The 19,875-nt window shown below is 35.1% G+C and overlaps 1 long non-coding RNA gene across 2 annotated transcripts in view; it reads left to right on the top strand.

Moving 5' to 3' along the window:
* Nucleotides 1-14,758, top strand: part of LOC145675725 (uncharacterized) — a 116,020-nt gene extending 101,262 nt beyond the window's left edge. For both annotated transcript variants that reach the window (XR_014129199.1, XR_014129201.1), the window contains exon 4: nt 14,356-14,758. This is a non-coding gene — a long non-coding RNA (uncharacterized LOC145675725). The remainder of the gene's footprint in view (nt 1-14,355) is intronic.
* Nucleotides 14,759-19,875: the final 5,117 nt, after the last annotated feature.

Below are 19,875 nucleotides of genomic sequence, written 5' to 3' on the forward strand. Positions count from 1 at the left end.
AATTTGAATTACCATGTCTGCTAGAGCGACTTTTTCTTGTTAAATTTGGTGGTCCAGGAAACATGTCAGTATCTATTATTATTTTGTTTGCAAATCTTTTTTTGCATGTGGGCGGAACGCAGCGTATGTATATCTTGAAACATTGAATCTATGTCCAAACAGAATTTCTCATTGCGTCTTTACCATTTTTACTCAAAGGAGATTACTCTTAAAAACTGAATGCGATATATTTCTACTACTATCGGTTTCAATATAGGATTAAATCTCTTCTTGGCATATTATATATATACCTGTATATATTTCTCTCGGTGAGGAACAATATTGAAACTGAAATTTGGTAAAGTATTAAGTTTCTGTACAATAGCGGCTGTTGAGGGAAGTCACAACGATGAAAATTAGACTGTTATCGCTTCAAAGGGGAAAACTTGTACTAATTCTTATAAATTATGTAGGAATTAGAATATTACGTAAGTTATCTTCCCTTCTTTTGAAGCAATACAAGTGTCACTTTTATCGATGGGATTTTCCTCAAGAGATGCCACTGATTTAATATATTTAATAGTTATTCCGCCCTGTCTTCGGCTTGCTGTACACTATAAGTTAAAATCGTGCTTAATTAAAAGTTTTAATTACCAATCACCACTAACTTCAAAACATGCAATTATTCAAGGATTTCAGTTTACAGTACACGCATTATCTATCGGCGCCAGGCAAGCACGAGACAAGCTGTATATTAGCGTAATTGTTTATTAGTGTGACGTACAGACTAAGACGTTGGCCGTTTATTATTATTTATAATTTATCTTAATTATGTGATTGCTGATGTAATAATACTCGTAAAAGAATGAGTATAGCCTACAATCTCGACTTAATCCTTGCTTGATTAAATATCAAAAATTAAATCGTGTTACTTTTCATTATAATTTAACGATGATACAATGACAAACAATTTGCCAATGAATCTATGAAATTTTACTGAAAATCTTACAGTATATATTGAGATTGATTTGCTTTTAACGACCTTTCACCAGCGAGGCTATATGAGATGTGGAATTACCAATTAACGTGGAATCGGAACCACGTAGCTCCACCAAGACTCGAACACGTATTTAATATGCCAAAGGCGCGTACGCTAACCGCTTAGCCGCAAGGAAGCACACAGCATGTACAGAAAGTAATCCATATGAATTAAATACGTAAGTCACGTTATAACGCATTAACTGTTTTCACATTAAGGATGAAAGAAAGGATTTTTGTTAGACCTGATACAAAAAGTTTGTTAATTTGAAGAATATTTCTTCTTGGAGAATAAATTTGGAAGTTCAATCAACCCTCGCCTTTTTTTTTCTCCTTTCTCTCATAGATAGAAAAGCCATCATTTTGAAATGTCGTTACGGTATTTGGAGGCAAGGGATAGATAGAGTCAGATGGAGGTCAAAATATGACCTTAAGATAACATCCAATGAAAACTCTCATAATCCTTTTTCTCTACCTTCAAAAATAGCAAACAAATATCTAATTTGAAATTTTCAAATAGTTAGACAGCCATAAAGAGTGTTTTTTAATTATTTATTTATAGAACAAATAATGCTTGAATATCACAATATTTTCAGTATATATATATATATATATATATATATATATATATATATATATATATATATATATATATATATATATATATATATATATGAGTATTATGAGTGTGTCACCTGTACACCATGTAAAGAAGTTTGCGTTATATAGTGTGATATTTCCTCAATTGATTTTGAAAGCGGCTGTGGTAATAAAATTTTATCACATTTGGTTTCAGTAGAGAGATTACAACGAAGACGGAATACATACTTGGGATTCCTAATTGATTACAGAAAGCCGTTCCTCGCAATCTATTACCGTAATTACTCTATTCAGTGATCAACATGAAAATCCGGAAGTTGTTCCACTCTCTATTTCTGCCACTTCTGGTTTGAATACAGAGTTAAAGAGAGAAGATTGTGCGTATTCTTAGAAAGCAAATCGATTTTTAAAAAATCGCTTCTCGCTATTTCCTATACTTTGCTACAGGTAGACCAATATTGAAACTGGAAGTTGAAGTGGATTAAGGTGGATCACCACTGGGAAGTCAGTACATATTTTAGCTCACTGCCTTAACTACGGCGCAATAAAACGTTATATATTATAAATATTGTACTAAAAGATAGAGTAATATGTCAGCTACAGCACAAGACACTGATTCATTTGGTTGTTTCTCCTGATATCGAAAAATGTAAAAAATAAAAGAAAATATTTGATTCGTTTTACAATGAGCACACAAGATGGCACTTGCTGTAAGATGTTACTAGAAGTACTTTGTTTTACGAAATGTTTATTTATATGTGTAAAGTATTTTAAAGTAACGATCCTATTACGAAATAGATATATTGTTTGACCCTTTTCCGTCTTATGTTTCATATTTTATTTAAATATTGATTTACATTTAAGGAAATAGATTTTGAGACGAAACTTGCGTGCAACGCCATAATGCGTTGTTGCCAAATTTGTACGTTTACTGTAGTAGTCACAATAAGAAAATTCCTGGATTCTAGCGTTGCAGTTCGCAACGCCACACTATTTAAGCAGCGTTTAGCATAGCACTGGGAACACCTAGTGATCCACCTTAAGAATGGAGATGAAATATGTTCTTGGGACCTTAACAAACTGCAGGAAATCATTTGTCGTTATCTATTACCATTTTTGCTCTATAGCTATCAATGTTAAAACTGGAAATTGTTAATTTCTACTACTTGTGGTTTGAATATCAACTCAAGCAACGAATTTGATGCGTAACTTTTGATGCTTTATATCAGCCATCGCCAAAGCGTCGATCGCGAACTACTAGTAGCTCGCGGGGATATTTTCGGTAGATCTCATTAATGCTTAGGTTGGCTAATAGACCCTAAATGTAAGTTTACAGGCAATAAACAAATGTGAGATTTAAAAAAAAATAGTTGGTAGTTCTTTCAGTTGGTAGCTCACAGTAGGATTCAAAAACGGTACAGTAGCTCAGAACTTTCATAAGTTTGGCGACCACTGCTATATATATCCCCGACAAAATTGGTGACAATTCACCAAGTAAAGGGAGTCTCATAAAGATATCAATCTTTAAAATGCCCGCCATTTCTGTCCTAGTAAGTTGGCAGCACTGAACATTACACGATTTTTACCTGTTGTTTTTTGTGGTTGGTAGTTACGGAGCAATAAATAGCGCGTGATCGTTATCTGTTTTCCGTACACATAGGAATGAGCGTTTTACGACGTTACAGCGTGTTGTCATAGTGAAAATTTTAATACAAATGCGTTCCATTCTTACCCCTTTAATAGACCTTATTCAGCTGAACACAGTTGATGGATTTTGCACAAAATCGAGAAAATTAAATTCTTTAGAAACCTAAAAGTTTGAAACTGTACCATATTCACATAACTTATTGAGATTAAACTGATATTCATTATGATAGTACATAGTAGCAATACGACAATACAAACACGCTATGGCTAATACGATATAGAACAAAATTATGATTAGCTCTTTAGTTGTTGTTCAACTAGGAAATTGCATATTCGGTATTAATTAATAGATAGCATTTTGCTGAACAAAAGCAAGTACTTAATGGTAAAGGGTCTTTCCTAGTAAGATTGTGAAATCGACCCTTGATCCAAATTGGGTCGCTATTGGCCCGAAAGCTTACCCTTGACCTAAAACTACCTAAAAAGAACTACCCCCTCCCCTTACCGAATTATCGTATCATACATGCTCAAAATCGAATATTTTTTAAAATTTTGGTGTGGGTGGTCGAACAATCTTGAAAGTTTCACAGATTATAGATACTATCTAGATATAAATGTGCATTTTTCAAAACTACCGATACGTATTTTCTTTATTTTTTTGCGTGTTGAAAATTTAAAAAAAAATGTAGAAAAAATTTTGGGGGGGGACATGTCTCTGATTTTTTGGTTAAAAAAATTGTTATACTCTTAGGTACAACATATATTTTTTCGGGGCCTGAAAATCATAGCAACATGGTCAAAAAGGAATAAAACTGAAAACAAACGTGTTTTTCGCACAGTTTTCCCACCATTTTAGGCCCCTCAAGGTGAGTTCCCCTTCAAACAATCCCTTGCCAAAGTTTACAATTTTCATTTCTCTTGCGCCCCTTCTGCTTCTATCGTTCTTCGGCTGCTTCGATTGTGTCCATTTCGGAACAGAAACACCAAATATATCTCCGTACCAGTGCTTCTACTTCAACCGACTCTTCCACAACGAAGTTACACACACACCGCGTCGGCTCCTCGTATCTATCAGTGCTTGCTTCACTGGCCGCACACAGTAGCGCTCTCTACCAGTAGCGCTTTCTACCACGAGCTGTGTAACTGTTGTGCAAGAGTAGGCGTTCTCGTTCCTGCGTTATCGCGTTCCAAAGTGTGGGATGCCGCGAGATGACGCAAATATTGAGGCGCAGCGGGGTATTTGTATAAAGTGTGAAGCTATCACGTTATAGTGGTTACAGATATAACTCCATATCGTATTAAACTCGTTGATCAAGCTCGTTGTTGCGAGTCTGGAACACGTACAGTAGGATGTTGTTCACACATGTCCACCATTATTTGGTAATTCTCTTACGGCCACAACTATGAGTTTGTTGTGCCCGGTCATTGGTAGTCCAACGTTTCTCTTCGCATTGAAAATGCTTCCGATGATGAGGATGTTTCTGGTTGAGTTTCATAAACTAAAGTGGCACTCAAAATCGATGCTGGCACCATCTCGTGGCATCCCACACTTTTGGAACGCGATATCTCAGGAACGGTGCATCTGACCACTTTGGTTCCTTCACAGTCGTGTTCTACGCATCGGAAGCTATCGATCGCAATCACGTTCCTGCAAATTCATGGGGAGACGAAATTTGGGATAAAACTGGACGCACTCTTTTTGATTGAAATATATTGAATCTTTTGATGTATTTTTGAATCAGGGGCCACGAAATTTTTGAACAGTCCCTAAATCGAGTTTTCTTTTTTTTTTTTTTTTTTTTTTTACGGAATAAGCACATCACATTGAGTTAAGTGATAGTTTGGATTTGACTACACTATGTATAGTTCCCCAGATATAAGGCCTACGAAAATTTTTGCCTGAAATATATTGGATCTTTTGATCGAGAAATAGAATGTTTCCACATAACCATCAATGTCCTGAAAAAAACAATGATAGTGAAGATATTCAACATTCTTAATTCCTCTATCTGTTTAGTTTGTTTGACATCCTGATAGAAAAGGTGCTTCTTAGTATCCTTTAAATACTATGCTTTTAATATTTTACGTCCATTTCTTTCCACAACTTTTCCTTTCCGATGAACAGTGCTCCATTCCGGATTGTGTATTAAAATACCACTTATGCTGTCTTCTATGTTATTTTTTTTCTTTCATAGCCAAAATATTTAGGTAAATGATTTTTGAATATTTACATATTCTTTCATACTTTCTTCAGTGTTTGAAATATCATAATTGAACTCGGAAATTGAATAACATAACATTTATAGTATCGCTGATTCTGTTCTGTGTTTCTGACTCAGATAATGACTAGGAATAGTACGTAGTTGAACGGTGTTTTTTATCAAGTGAACATTACAAATCTGACTGTATTAGTGTAAACGTTGATGGAAAGGATTGTGTTCCATACAGATTAATAAATGGGTAAGTGGAGTAAGTACAGTAAGAACTTAGAAAATGAAGAATTTATTAAATGTATGGAAGAAGTGAAAAATGATAGTGAAAAAGCTCACTGTAGCCTTTGTAAAGTGTATCTCAGAGCTTACAGAATGGACTTACGCAAATATGCATCTACTGCAAAACATATTAAGAATGCTGCGGTATCACTTCGCCATCTCAACAAAGATTAACAACCACATTTTCCCAAAAGTGTATGGTTACTACACTTGAACTTAAAGCTAGCTGCGTTTGTTGCTTGTCATACAACCATTCGAAATGTTGATCCTTTAACAGAGTAAAAAAATGAATTTCCTTCGTCGATTTCCTCATCGATGGCGGAAAACACGAACAACTTAAAAAGGCATAGACCTAAATGATCTGCTATTATTAAGAATGCCATAGCTTTTGCATTTCTACAAGAACAAATTGAGGATATAAGGGATCACGTTTTTTCTTTATACACATATATATACAGGTGGTCCTTAATTTTCAATTTACAAATTTCTTTGTTCCCAACCAACCCCTAAATTGGTTTCATATCGGATCAAAGTAACCGTTGAAAAAAATTGGGCTCAATTGAAGAATATTTAACTGATCCTCAAGCGACCTAAACTTCTGAATGAATTTACAATATATAGTATATGGCAAAAGTTTGGAATATACCCTTGTAATTCGGGAACGACTGAAGGAAAAGGGACCATATCTTGCATAGAAGTAATTGAAATAGAGTCACATCTGAAACTAAGTAGTACCTTGATGTCGGCCATATTGAAGTCCGACATCTCGGATTCAGACTCAAAATTTTAAATAGAAATGGAACTGTGTGATATATCGTTTTGGGATAATTTTTCACGGACTTACAAGTCTGTCTTTATTTTCCACTTATCTCTGATCATGTATTAATTATTACATTTATAATAACTGTTTATTACTCTTCAATACTGTCTTTCTTCATAGTTTACAGAAGTAAAGCAATTATATATGTTATTACATAATAGCACATTCCGTCCCATGGCACACCAGTCCATGTTGAAATTATTTACGAGAAATAAAAATACATAATTAATATAATGAAACTTTAAAATGACAATAATAACAAAAGTAGAAAATAATAACAAATTAGTTCTTTATACAAAATTAGTTTTTGTAGGTAATTTTACCGCGGCATTAATTTGTTTGCACAGATTTAATTTTTTTAAAAATAGATAATGATAATGAATTATTTTTTAGCTTTCAAATGCCTATTATCTTCTTTTTAGCGCTTTTATTATTTTCTACTTAGGGCTTTTGTTGAAATTGGTTAATTCTTTTCAAAAGTTTTTACTACACAAACTATTGAACTTTCTGTCTGAATGTTTGCAATATTTAATTATTTCAGATATAAACTGTTTAGATTCCTAACCAAATTTATTACGAACAATTTGTTAACAAATTAGTTTCGCACTATCACTGCTAATCTATAATTACTTTCATTTTAAGCTCCTATTTCATGAAATATAATCTAAATCATGAATACCGTAATTACTGCTAGTAGGGTCTATATATCAGTCTACACTATGCATGAAGTGCACTGGACAAATACAATATTTCATGTTCACATCACGCAAATGTTTTAAGTTTGAAATGTATGTTTAAATTTGAATCTATGTAAATTTTATATCATAAATACTCCTGAAATCATCCTAATTCACGAATCAAACAAAGATGCATTTGTCCTGAAACACCTATTACTACAAAGACTCGAACAAATTAAATCTTTGGCGTGGGAGACCCGGGTTCCATTCTCGGCGGGAGCTCATGTGATTCGGATTCCACGTTAATCAGTAGGTCCACGCCTCATATAGCCTCGTTGCTGAACGGGACGTTAAACTCAAAATCAACTCAACTCAAATTAAATCTTTTAGGTTTTACGTCCCACGATTGTGCGGTGAAGCTAAAGAAGAAGATGATGATGAGAATGAATTAAATGGTGGAATGAAGAAAATGGAAGGATACGGGAGAACTCCGAGAAAACCCACGCACATGTTGTTTGTCCACCACAAAGCTCACTTGGCGCGAGCTCTGATCAAATCGGGAACTCCACGAACCAGAGGTGCATCGTCTACCATTTGAGCCACCGTAGATCTTACGGAGATTCGAAATAAATAACATCGCAAAATAATAAGAACATGTATTTGAGGTTGTCTTTGAACAATGAATGATGCTGTGAGCGTAAGGTCGAGTCAGCGTGATGTCGAAAAGATGTAAGCGTGAAGTCGAGTGAACATGAAGTCGAAATGACATCGTGATCGTGAGTTTCAGTAAGGTTAGTCCAAAGTAGGCACCTTTGCTGACGAAGGGTTTTACAGAAAATTTGTGTGGAGCTCATGAAATTCCTGGACTACTCTATCGAGGAAAACAGGAAACGGAGTGAATGAAACAGAAAAATATTGAGAAATAATCTGAAAAGTATTGATTGAAGTATTGAAAATTAGCCACATACTGTAATTTCTTGCCTAACATTGATGCTAAGGATAACCATGTTTGGAAAGTTCAAACACAATCACACAGAAAAACATTCAACCGTTCAACGAGAGAAGTTGCCACCCCACAAATCTATTCAACATGTTTCATACCTTATAGTGGTATAGTTCTGCAGTTCCCAAACTTTTCAGTTGTTTCTAATTTATTCTTGGGGAACTGTTTCTCTTCAGACTACTTTCTCAAAAAAACACACGGGAGATGTTGGTCACAATTCATAAATACGTAAATATTTCATTATTGTTCTTATAATATTGCATAAAATCATTTCCATGAGAATATCTGCAAAGGGTAGTTTATTTTGGACAATTCTGTAAAATAACACTCACGGGATTTTGTTATTATTCTATATTTCATTAATAACCCTAACATATGGCATAAGTTGTTTCTTATGAAAAAATCTAAAACGGGTATACACAAGAAAATGTTTTATTAATAACTGAAACACATGATGATTTAGTTTACGGAATTGGAGCGAGAAAATTTAGTGCGGTGCTCCGTACCTTTATTCAAAGATTGTATCCCACATGTATTCTTATTTAGCATTTAAGATTGTATCCCGACTTGGACCCAACATTTTTATTTAATAAATTACTCTTCATTTAATAATGCCCTCTCCTCCCAACCAAAAAAAGAAAAACGTTCTACGAAAAAAAATAACGTTTGGCGTACGGAGTTCGATTGAAGATTGAATAAATTGTTTCATTTCTTATTGTATGAAACTCAATCATTCGTCATTACAATTTCAATCCTAATTATACAGTATATAGTTCACATATCGATGGTATGTAGTCGGTAAGGTGTCTACCCACCAACTGAGCGGCTTGGATTCGATCACCGCTATGGTCAGACTTTCTCATTGTACCCTATTACCAATCCGATTCAGGAGTTTACTCAGCCTCTATAAAATGAGTACTTGTAGAAACCTGTCTGTATATTGTGCTCACTATATAATGCACATTAGTTCATGTATGTGCCGAAGTCTAGGAAATTTCTAGACTTGCTAACTTACATCACGTCATGTGTATGACGAAATCTAGGAAGTGATTCAGAGAAGTATTGAAAAAGAACACAGAATTCAAAAACAATATTGAAAATATAGCTACATGCTGTATTTTCTTGCCTGGCTGACTACATCATACCCCGTATGTGGCTAGATCTAGGAAGTGTAGAACCATGCCGACTAAATCAGCTTTTATGTACTATGAAGTGTGGTGCCTTGCTGACTACATATTCTCCTGTGTATGCCGAAATCTATGAAGTGGTCCAAAAAAGTACTGAGAAAATAGTGTAAAAAGTACAGAATTAAAAAAAAAATACTGAAAACTAATCACACACTGTATTTTCTTTGCTTCCCGACTACATCATCTCCTATTTGTGGCCAGATCTAGGAAGTGTGAGCCTTTTGAGTACATCGCATTCTCTATACTATGTGCTGAAATCTAAGAAAGTGTGGAACCCTGCTAACTACGTCATCTCCTGCGTGTGCCGAATCTAGCAAGTGTGGAGTCTTACCACCATCAAGATCTGGCGTCTCTGGTATGTAAAATTTGGGAGGGACATCAAAGAAAGTGATTTAAATGGTACTACCTAGCCCAACCTGTCTATTAACTTCGATTCCATTTGTTACCTTTCTGCTTACCTTCACGGACCCCTTAAGGTATATCAAGAACTCGTTTACAATCGTTTCACAGCCTGAATATTATATTCCAAATAAATATAATAATTATTATTTATATAATATTCTGTCGTTAGTAAATAAATTAAATTAGAATAAAATATTGAATATTTAGTACTTTAAAATATTGGGGAGACGCATCCCCCTTGCCCCCCCCCCGTCAGAGACGCTCGTGCATCAAGCCTTGATCTTTCTATAGCATGAATCGTTTCCATTATATTGAAACTTTACAACGTAACATTCGCTGTTACTAATTCCTTTCCGATTCCCATGAACGGCACAGTTTATATTTCTAGGGATACGCTTGGTCGATTTGGATCCTAGCATCCCGTCCAACACCGATGCCGCATGAAATGTCGATCTGTATCTTAATGTGAGATCCAAACCGGCGTGAATCGAATTTGGGTCTGCGAAGTCTCATGCGCTAACCATATAGCTATGAAATAGTTATCTTGGAATACGCGTATTACAGATTGAAAATGGGAACTGCGGTGGCTCAGTGGTAGAGCATTCACCTCTGGTTCTTGGGATCCCTGGTTCTATCCCAGCTCGCACCAAGTGGACTTTGTGGTGGACAAACACCGTGTACACCGAGGTTTCCCCATTCCACCATTTCATTCATTTCTCATCATCACCGTCTCCTTTAGCCTAGCCAGCATAACAGTTGGAAGTAAAACTTAAAAAAAAAAAAAAAAAAAGTTTCCAGATTTGAAAACCAATCTTATATATCATTAGCCTTCCATCAACCGACGTATTTTCTCAAATTTAACTCTCAATAGTTCATGTGGACTTAGCAATGATACAGTAATCTTACAAAGAAATTGTTTTGTGTTATTATTGTTTTAGCTTGGCCCTTTCGCTTGCTCAACGTCTCTCAGAGCTCTGTCTGGATAAGGTTAGCGAACGTGCCTTCCGTATGAAAGACGCAATTCGATTCCCAGTTGTACTTCATGTGGTTCGGATTTCACGTTAACCTATAAGCCACGTCCCGTATAGCTTTGGTTCTGAAACAAATCATTAAACTTCAAAACGACCAATCGACCAATCGCTCAACACCTCAATTAATTAGAAAATATTCTAAACAAAAGTTTTTTTTTAAAAAATTGATATAGTTCACCAAAAGAATACATGGAGAGTTTGTCTACTTACCCGCAACCTGGAAAGCACTGGAGAAGTGTTGTATATGCTGTAAGCTGTATATAACATTCAACAAAAGTAATTTTCCAGGAAAGCATATTAATTTGCATAATGAATTATATTGTTCCTTACACCAACACGTCAATTGCGGGGGGAAAATCATGAATGTAATGTTTCTTGTGTGTATCATTTGTAATAGCAGTGTGATAAAACACGTACAAGTAAAAAAAAAAAAAAAAAAGTGCTCTTTTTTAAAAATTAATACCTATTTAAAAAAAGGTGTTTTCTGGTAACAACTCAATAATGCTTTTAACTCCTACAGTATCAACGAAGGATAATGGAAGAGATTAAAATCGGTCAACAATAAGGATCTAAAAGGGACCCCCAACAGCGAGGAACACCTGTTAACAATAAATCGCAAACCACCACCACCAACGTCAACTTACATACAGGCACACACACGCACATACACATAGTATAACCCTATACTCACATACATACGTACATACAAAAGCAAACGAAAGAAAAAGTATATTTATTTTTCAAAATATCCTTCATAAGGAGACTTAAAAAAAAAAAAAAAAAAAAACTTGAAATTTTGTACCAGTGTTGTTTATGACTGATATTAGTAACACACGCATACATATGAATAAAAATTATACAGGAAACGTACATTAGCGTTCTCCTGTAAATGATAATCACACATGTTTTCTCTTTATTTATTTCTTTTTTTTTGTTCTATTTAATGTTCCATAGAAATTTATGGTTACTAGTTTCTTCTTGTGCCACCACCACGCTCATCGTGATGGTTTCAGAGTATGTGATATCCTACAAGCACATTAGAATGTTAATGTTTATACTGTTTCTCCCATACACCCTCCGTTCCCTTAGAAAATTACATACATTACGTAAAGACTATATGCATCTATGCGTTTATACAAATAATAATGAGAGATTTAATTATAATACTAGTAATAATATACGTTACTACGAGCAATAATAACAATACAGGAAAAGGAAGCCATTCTGGGGAAAGGAAATATTAGTTACAGTTTAATAGATAGTGTATTAATGAATACTGCTTCCTTTTTCTACATTTGTATTTTTATATGATTTTTTACGTATATATAGGAATATACATACAAGTAATGGTGAAAATGAAATGAAATGAAATCTTTAACTTTTACGTCCCACGTTATGCCGGCTAGGCTAAAGGAGACGGTGATGATGAGAAATGAGTGAAATGGTGGAATGAAGAAAGTAGAAGGAAACGCGAAAAAACCCACGCACACGGTGTTTATCCACCACATAACTCACTTGGAGCGAGCTGGGATCGACCTAGGACCCCGCGCACCAGGGGTAAACGTTATACTACAAGGCCACCGCGGCCCGCTACAACCAATGATGTACACAAAATTTCGTTAAGGAAAGGTTCAGCATAAAAACTCATGTTGTTTCTGAAAACGCAAGGAAACGGTGAGGCCTCATCCCTACGAAATTAAAATACCGCTAATTTACAGTAATTAAGTGATATCTCCCAATAGATAATACATAATCGAAATGTGGAACAAGAGCGCCGTAGACAATATCATTTTACATGAGATACCGTTATCACAAGTCACCTAGTGGCTTTCTGTGTTCAGCCGTTTAGAAACGCGAAAATAAATGCCGATTTTCGAAATGGCTCGAAATCGAAAGCAGATAAGTGAGTCGTGATAACGGTATCTCATGTAAAATGATATTGTCTAGGGCGCTCTTGTTCCACATTTCGATTATCTTTTATCTATTGGGAGATATCACTTAATTACTGTAAAATTAACGGTATATTAATTTCGCCGGAATGAAGCCTCTTAAAGTAGTAAATGTGTATGTTTCTTTATAATACCTTGTTGAATGGACATCCTCTCTGCGTAAGCCACTTCATACAAGTTGTTCTACAAAGGAGGTGAGGAACATTCCATTCTTCCTTCTTTAATATATTTTTTTTCATGTGAAACATGCTCTCAGAGGAGCGCCAACAATTGGGATCACTATTATATTGAGAGTTGTATTCTATGTTGAACTAATATTGGATCTTCCAAGTAATTATACTAAAAGGTGAGAAAAAGTCGCTTATACCAACATAATAATAATAATAATAATAATAATAATAATAATAATAATAATAATAATAATAATAATAATAATAATAATAATAATAATAATAATAATAAACTCTGGTATACAGTCAGTGTTGCCAAAATGCAAACACAAAAAGTTGCTAAACGTCGCTAAACGAGAGGTGAAATGACTCCAATTTTGGGTGAAAAGTCGCTAAGAAAAGTTATTCGTCAAATCCGTTGTCTATATGTATTCTTTTAAAAGTTGTAAAATAAACAATATGTTCGACTCACATCTTTGTCAACAGGACGCAACCAATTCAATTACCATTTCACATTGTTTCGGGTACTTATGTTCATATTTTGAAGTCATAATAGTTCCGAAATAATTAACACTACAGTACTTACGTTATGGAATTTTTTTTGTAAAAGAAAAAGTGCAGAATAATTCCCCAAAAGACAAATATAACTAAATATCCACTTTGCTTTTATTCACGCATCTATAGTTAATATTGTTGCTATCGGTAATGCAGTATTACTTGTGTCTCTCAACAGAAGCTCTGCGAACTAAAGAACATGAAGTTTGTAATTGTTCTCCGTAGAGGGCAAGGGTAACAGATAACATATAGGATTGTGGGGAAGTGAGTACGCTGTATTCCCAAACTCTTCATCACTTGCGCTCATTAAAAGAAACAAAAAGAAAGGAAACATAAAAACTGTTTTGAACTAATAGTACTTCTCTACAAATGAACAGGTTGTTTGCAGCAAAAGGTCGCTAAATTTGTAAGTAGCAAAATCATTTAAATATCACCAAAAAAGTCGCCAATCGGAAAATTTATTTATTTATTTATTTTTGTCGTTATCGTGGGAGTCGAGTCATCCAGATTTAGCGACTTTTCCCACTGGCAACACTGTATACAGTAGAAAGAGTCACTGAGTTCCAATTTCGTCCGGTAGATGTCAACAGCAGAGGATTTTTCCTACACATCTAACGACGCAATAAGTAACTTCAACCACATTTATTTCAATACTAGAAAAATGGGATATGGATACCTATCGTTAAAATCACCGTTACTGGTGAAAATGTTAACGGATTGATTCAATTAACAAATTCGCTCTAATTATTTATTAAAAATAAATACACAGTATGATGAAAAAGTAACGGACTTTTTTCCTTTACAGATAACTACTACTTCCATCTATTGAAGCAACATATCATCGGAAAGCTGGATATCTGCTCAACAAAACGAGACCACAATCATGAGAACCGATTAACGGAATGTAAAGTTATAGCAAGAAAAGTGAGTATATCTAGTGTCACCTCGTCACAAAAACACGATGGAGCAAAGAGCCAATATTAAATTTTGTTTCAAGCTAGGTAAAACATTTACAAAAACATTCGAAAATATATGATGATGACTGCTTGTCTCGTGCACGTATTTCCGACTGGTATATGCGATTCCGGAATGGTTGTGAGTTTTTGAAAGACGATCCAAAGCCAGGTAGACCGAAAAACAAAAGTCGCGATGAGTTGGTGGAACAAGGGTTTGAAATGATCACCCTCGTAACTAAATATTCCATTAAAACCATCATGATTTCAGACGACTTTCCCTGGGCGGAACTTGAATACTCAGGGGGTTAAAACAATACTGCTAAAATACCGGTAGCTCTTGTTGAGCACGATCGGGAAATTTGCCTCGTGGAAAATTTTGCACCTCCGGGACAGGGTGAATTCTGCCCGGTCCACCGCCTGAAATAATCACTGGTTAAAACTATAGCACCAAACTTTTTTTTTTCCTTTAGTTGATCTAGAGGACTAGTCAACTCTCCTTAGCCTCATGAATTTCAACTGCGTTTGACAGTTCAAAGCATATGTGCAGTAGTGAAGCAACGATCATATAAGTTTATACAAAAGAAACAGTTTCTGTGATCATATGCATGTAATGAAGAGGCCGACACGTTTCAACTATTCATTACAGACAACATTCTTATTATTTTTATCATTTTAATTGAACAGTTGAAATCTAACAAATAATAATTACATATCTTTGTATGGTTTTGATATGGACGTGATTCAAGTTCTTAATGTACTCAATAACAACTTGAAGAAAACAAAGGGTTAAAACGTGCAATGTAGAAAAGTACTACGGAATGTAGAAAAGTATTCTCGATTTGTTCTGTCTTATTTCTGATCGTAAATCCACAACCTTTAACTTTCCCATTTCGCAGTGACACTGACATCGTAACATTGGATCAAGTTTCCTCCAGGCCTGTAGCCAGCCCAAAAATGTTGGGGGGGCTGAAGTTAGGGGGGGCTGATCCAACCATATTATAGTTCATCACTATATTATAGTTAATTTGCAAGTCAACCGCGAAAATTTTAGGGAGGTCAGCAAAAATTAAGGGGGGCCCGGCCCCCCTATACCCCCCTTGATACGGGCCTGGTTCTCTCTGGCATTCTAGCACCATGCTCAATGCTAGCAAGCGACCCGCCAGCCAACGTACTCCAAACTCTAGTAACCTAACGTGGGGAATCCGTTTTTATAATGCATAATAGATCTTTTTAACAAAAGAGACACTGACCAAAGCTTAAAACTTTACTTTATTTTAAATTATAATTTGTAACTGTTTCGGATATCTAGCATATCCTTCTTCAGACACGATCGAAATTAGTGAAAATACAGACATATATATAAATGTTGTTATCTAGACATATATATAATAGTGAAAATAGATAACAACATTTATATATATGTCTGTATTTTCACTAATTTCGATCGTGTCTGAAGAAGGATATGCTAGATATCCGAAACAGTTACAAATTATAATTTAAAATAAAGTAAAGTTTTAAGCTTTGGTCAGTGTCTCTTTTGTTAAAACAATTAATCCAAAGCATAACAGATGGCTTCACAACTACTTTTCATGACGTTCTGAATTCCGGAAATAAAATTAAGCAAAATATTAGGTTGAAAATGACAAGATTATTACAAATAAAACTTGAAGCTTCAACTTTTAAAGATAAATTTGTTTTATAGAAACAACAATATGTTTTGTTAGATAGAATGTTTGAAAGTGGAAGTGGACTTAGGTGAGCTTCCTACATGTAGTGAAGATATGGTTAATTCCTGAGTCAAAATCTATTTTTTTTTTTTCCTCGTCCTTGTGCATTGGGTAAAAGTTTGTAAGTTCTAAACTAAAAATTTGAGATATTTTATCAAATGACTTGTAATAGTTAATCCTTTACCTAGTAAACAGGCGTAACTCTTAATTTTATTAGTGTCTTCTATACAGAAAACATGACTGGCGTAAGCGTCACTTTCAAATTTTGTATTGTCTGATATGAACGTTGCTCTAATCAAACCAATGAACAACTTGTTTGGGAGAAAAGTTTCTCTTGAGTCTCACTATACAACTGATACCAACATTATTTTGTTAGTTAGTCCTAAACTTAGACAATCTTCAGCTTTCCTCGCTTCTATAGATTTGTCTATTGCTGTTAGTATTGTGGCCGGTTGTTTCAGTTCTCCTATTAGTTCGTTATATTCCTCCCTTTGTCTCTTTGTTCTAGAACTGGCGAATGGTGTCGCCATCGAAAAGTAACCACAAAAATTCTGATTCCTTCTTGTAATCTTCGTTGGTCGATTTGCCATGGGTCCTGCTGCTGATGTATTCTTTAGCTTGCGTAAACTGTTTGATCTGTATGAGGAGACAGATGACAAAGGTCTCTGAACATATATACAAAATGTCCGCCGAAGAAGTATCGTATTGAGGTTTAGGTTGCATTAAACGACTATGGATGTTATACGTAATTAATTCACCTGTCAATTGAAAACTCTTAGAGATTGTCACATGCATATTTCTCATGGATTCTTGGAATTTTCTCAAGATTTGACTAGTCAGTTGTCTCACAGCTTGATTAAATGGTGATGTTGACAGAATGGAGTAGATAGTCTGACCGGCAATCCAGCTAGCGGCAGTTGTACCTGAAGGAGCCATTATAATGAAGCCAGTCAGTATCGATGTGATTCTTCGAATTATCATTCTTTTTCCACTACCGACAACATTCTGGACTGTGCGACTCCTTTTGGTTATGGGTGTCCATCTCAATGTCGGTCTGATATGCGATTTGTATAACTCTAACATTTTTACTTGATCTTCATTGAACACAACTCTCGGATCAAGATAATTCTGATCAATATTAGGGTAATTCTTTACCTCTCCTAAAATGTAATTCTATTAGAATCATGTTATTTCTGATTGATCTCTCACAGTTAAAAAAAAAATCTTGATCGAATGAATACTTTTTGCTAAAGCGAAATGCAATTCATCATTCCGTGGATTTTTCCTCCAGTCGAATCAATAATGACGAGCAGTGCTTATGGGTTGTTTGACATGCCCCTTCTTGCTTAACCTTGGCCATAAAGGTAATCGAAACTGCCACCAATCAGTTTAGTGATCCCGAAAACTATGGGTTCGACATCTTCCAATGCCGATGGGAGCTGAACTTGGGCTTCAACAGCATCGATAGTGCCACTATTCATCTCAGCGACTCCGAAAACTACGGATTCGACAATAGCATTGGTCATTTTCGACTATTTGTACGTTAGAGCCTCCCACCTCTAGGCTTCCACAGTACCGCATCTTGAGTGTCACTATTCATCTCAGTGACTCTAAAACTATGGATTCAATATTAATATCGGTTGTTTTTGATTATTTTTACATGTCATCCCTTCTTCCTCTTCTAGTAGTGCTAGAGATATGTTATCCCCAATGAATTTGTTCCCAGATTTTAAGTAATATGTGTACTAAGTTTGGGGAAATGTTCTAGGTCGATTTGCTGGACCACGCACAAATATTTGTGTATATATAATAGATATAAAGGATAGTTTTCTACAGACCCGTATCCATGGGGGGGCGCTAGCGGGCCGGGCCCCCCTAAATTTTCAAGGTAGGCTTGCAAATGAACTATAATATGGTTGGGTCGGGTCCCCCCTAACTTCTACCGAGCCCCCCTACAATTTTGGGCTGGCTACGGGCCTGGTTTTCTACTATCAATCACCCTGTTAACCTATACCGGTACTCAGTAAAGTCCTTTTCGATTTGGCACTTCTTAAGTCTTCCTTTGCGTACTAAATTTCAGGTCGATCGGCTAACATAAGTACTTTTTGCTGCAGCGATGTGTAATTGTTATGTTCGTCATTCTTTACAAAACTCTCTTTGCAGTCAACCCAATCACTCTAACCTTATCGTTCATTATTCCTGTCAATAAATATAAGATTGCTAATCAATATCGCATTAGAAATTCAAAAGAATGATTTAGGAGTATTTATAACGATTGCCTCAGTAAAGATATTAATAAAATACTTTCAAATAATTCTTTCACGAATTTTATAGTAAAACGAAAAGAATTTTGTTTCATTTCTAGAAAAAGAAAGACAGACAAAAGATATCACGGAAGCTTACAATTGTTTAAAAATATTTTCGTGCTCTTAGAAGTCTAGACAGACAAAATAATAATAAGGGCTGTAATTTTTTCCACGTGGGAGAAAGGCATCTCTGAATCACAGAAAAACATCAAGTGAGAATTTCTACTGTACACAAATCGGCTATACATAAATAAAATTACGATTTATATTGATATGACAAAAGTAGTTAACAAGAAGAAACGCCAAATAATGATAAGGTTATTTCCTGAGAATCGTGATCTCCTCGAGAAATACACATACTGACAACAGTAATTTTCTGGCGACAGTTCTGCCTCTAGTGAGTCATGACAACAATAATAATTTCCACAAATGTAAATCGTTTGTTTTCCGTGAATTCCGTACTGCAGACTATTTTTGTTATCTCAAGCCTTTTCAAAATGTGTGTGTATATGTATATACTTCGCTCCCTTACATTTTTTTTATATACTATCAATCCAAATTTCTGAAGTTATATGAAGCAGCGTTTATTTCAGGTTTTGCTTTGGAACGGGGGAAGGTGATTCTCCGTTATAAAGAGTGTTCATAGTGAGGTAATTCGGAAGAATTAAAGAATAAGAACCTCTCCGACCTATCTAGTGTTCATCGTGAGGTATTCAGAAGGAATTAAAGAATGATGAACTTCAATATAGAAAGCCAGAAATAACGAAAGGCACCAATATTCTTACTGGAAGCCATCAAACTAAAAACCTTTGAGTCCTTTTATTGGCTCTAATATCAGGGAGCTTAGTTTTTGTCCTTTTTCTCTCACTTCAAACAGTGGCAGATCCACCCCTGGGCCGGAAAAGCTGGGCCCCCTCAGTTTTTCGAGTGACAAAAATAATTTAAGCTATTATTTATATATTTTTGAAAGTTTATAGTAAACCTATTATATACTTATCACACTCCCCCCAGTTTTTGCCTTCTAGATCCGAAACTGACTTCAGACTATACTATACATATGGGAAGATTATAAGACTATATATAGTACGATGTATAGGAAGTAGAACACTATAGAACAGCTATATCCATTTGTCTGTCTGTCGACAGATATCAGAGTAAAACCCGTATATATAATGTTTATTTACATGTATTCGACGTTCCAAGAATAAGTTTTATATGATCATTATTCCTCCTTTCAATCTGGAGGTGGTGATGAAAATCTGTGGTTTCCTGTGTTAACACTGGTCGCCATACTGAAAAAACTGTAACAGATAGCGAGAATCAGTATTTTGGTGTG

Source organism: Thermobia domestica, chromosome 18 (genome assembly GCF_964235325.1).
Source record: "Thermobia domestica chromosome 18, izTheDome1.hap1.1, whole genome shotgun sequence".
NCBI classification, from domain to species: Eukaryota; Metazoa; Arthropoda; class Insecta; order Zygentoma; family Lepismatidae; genus Thermobia; species Thermobia domestica.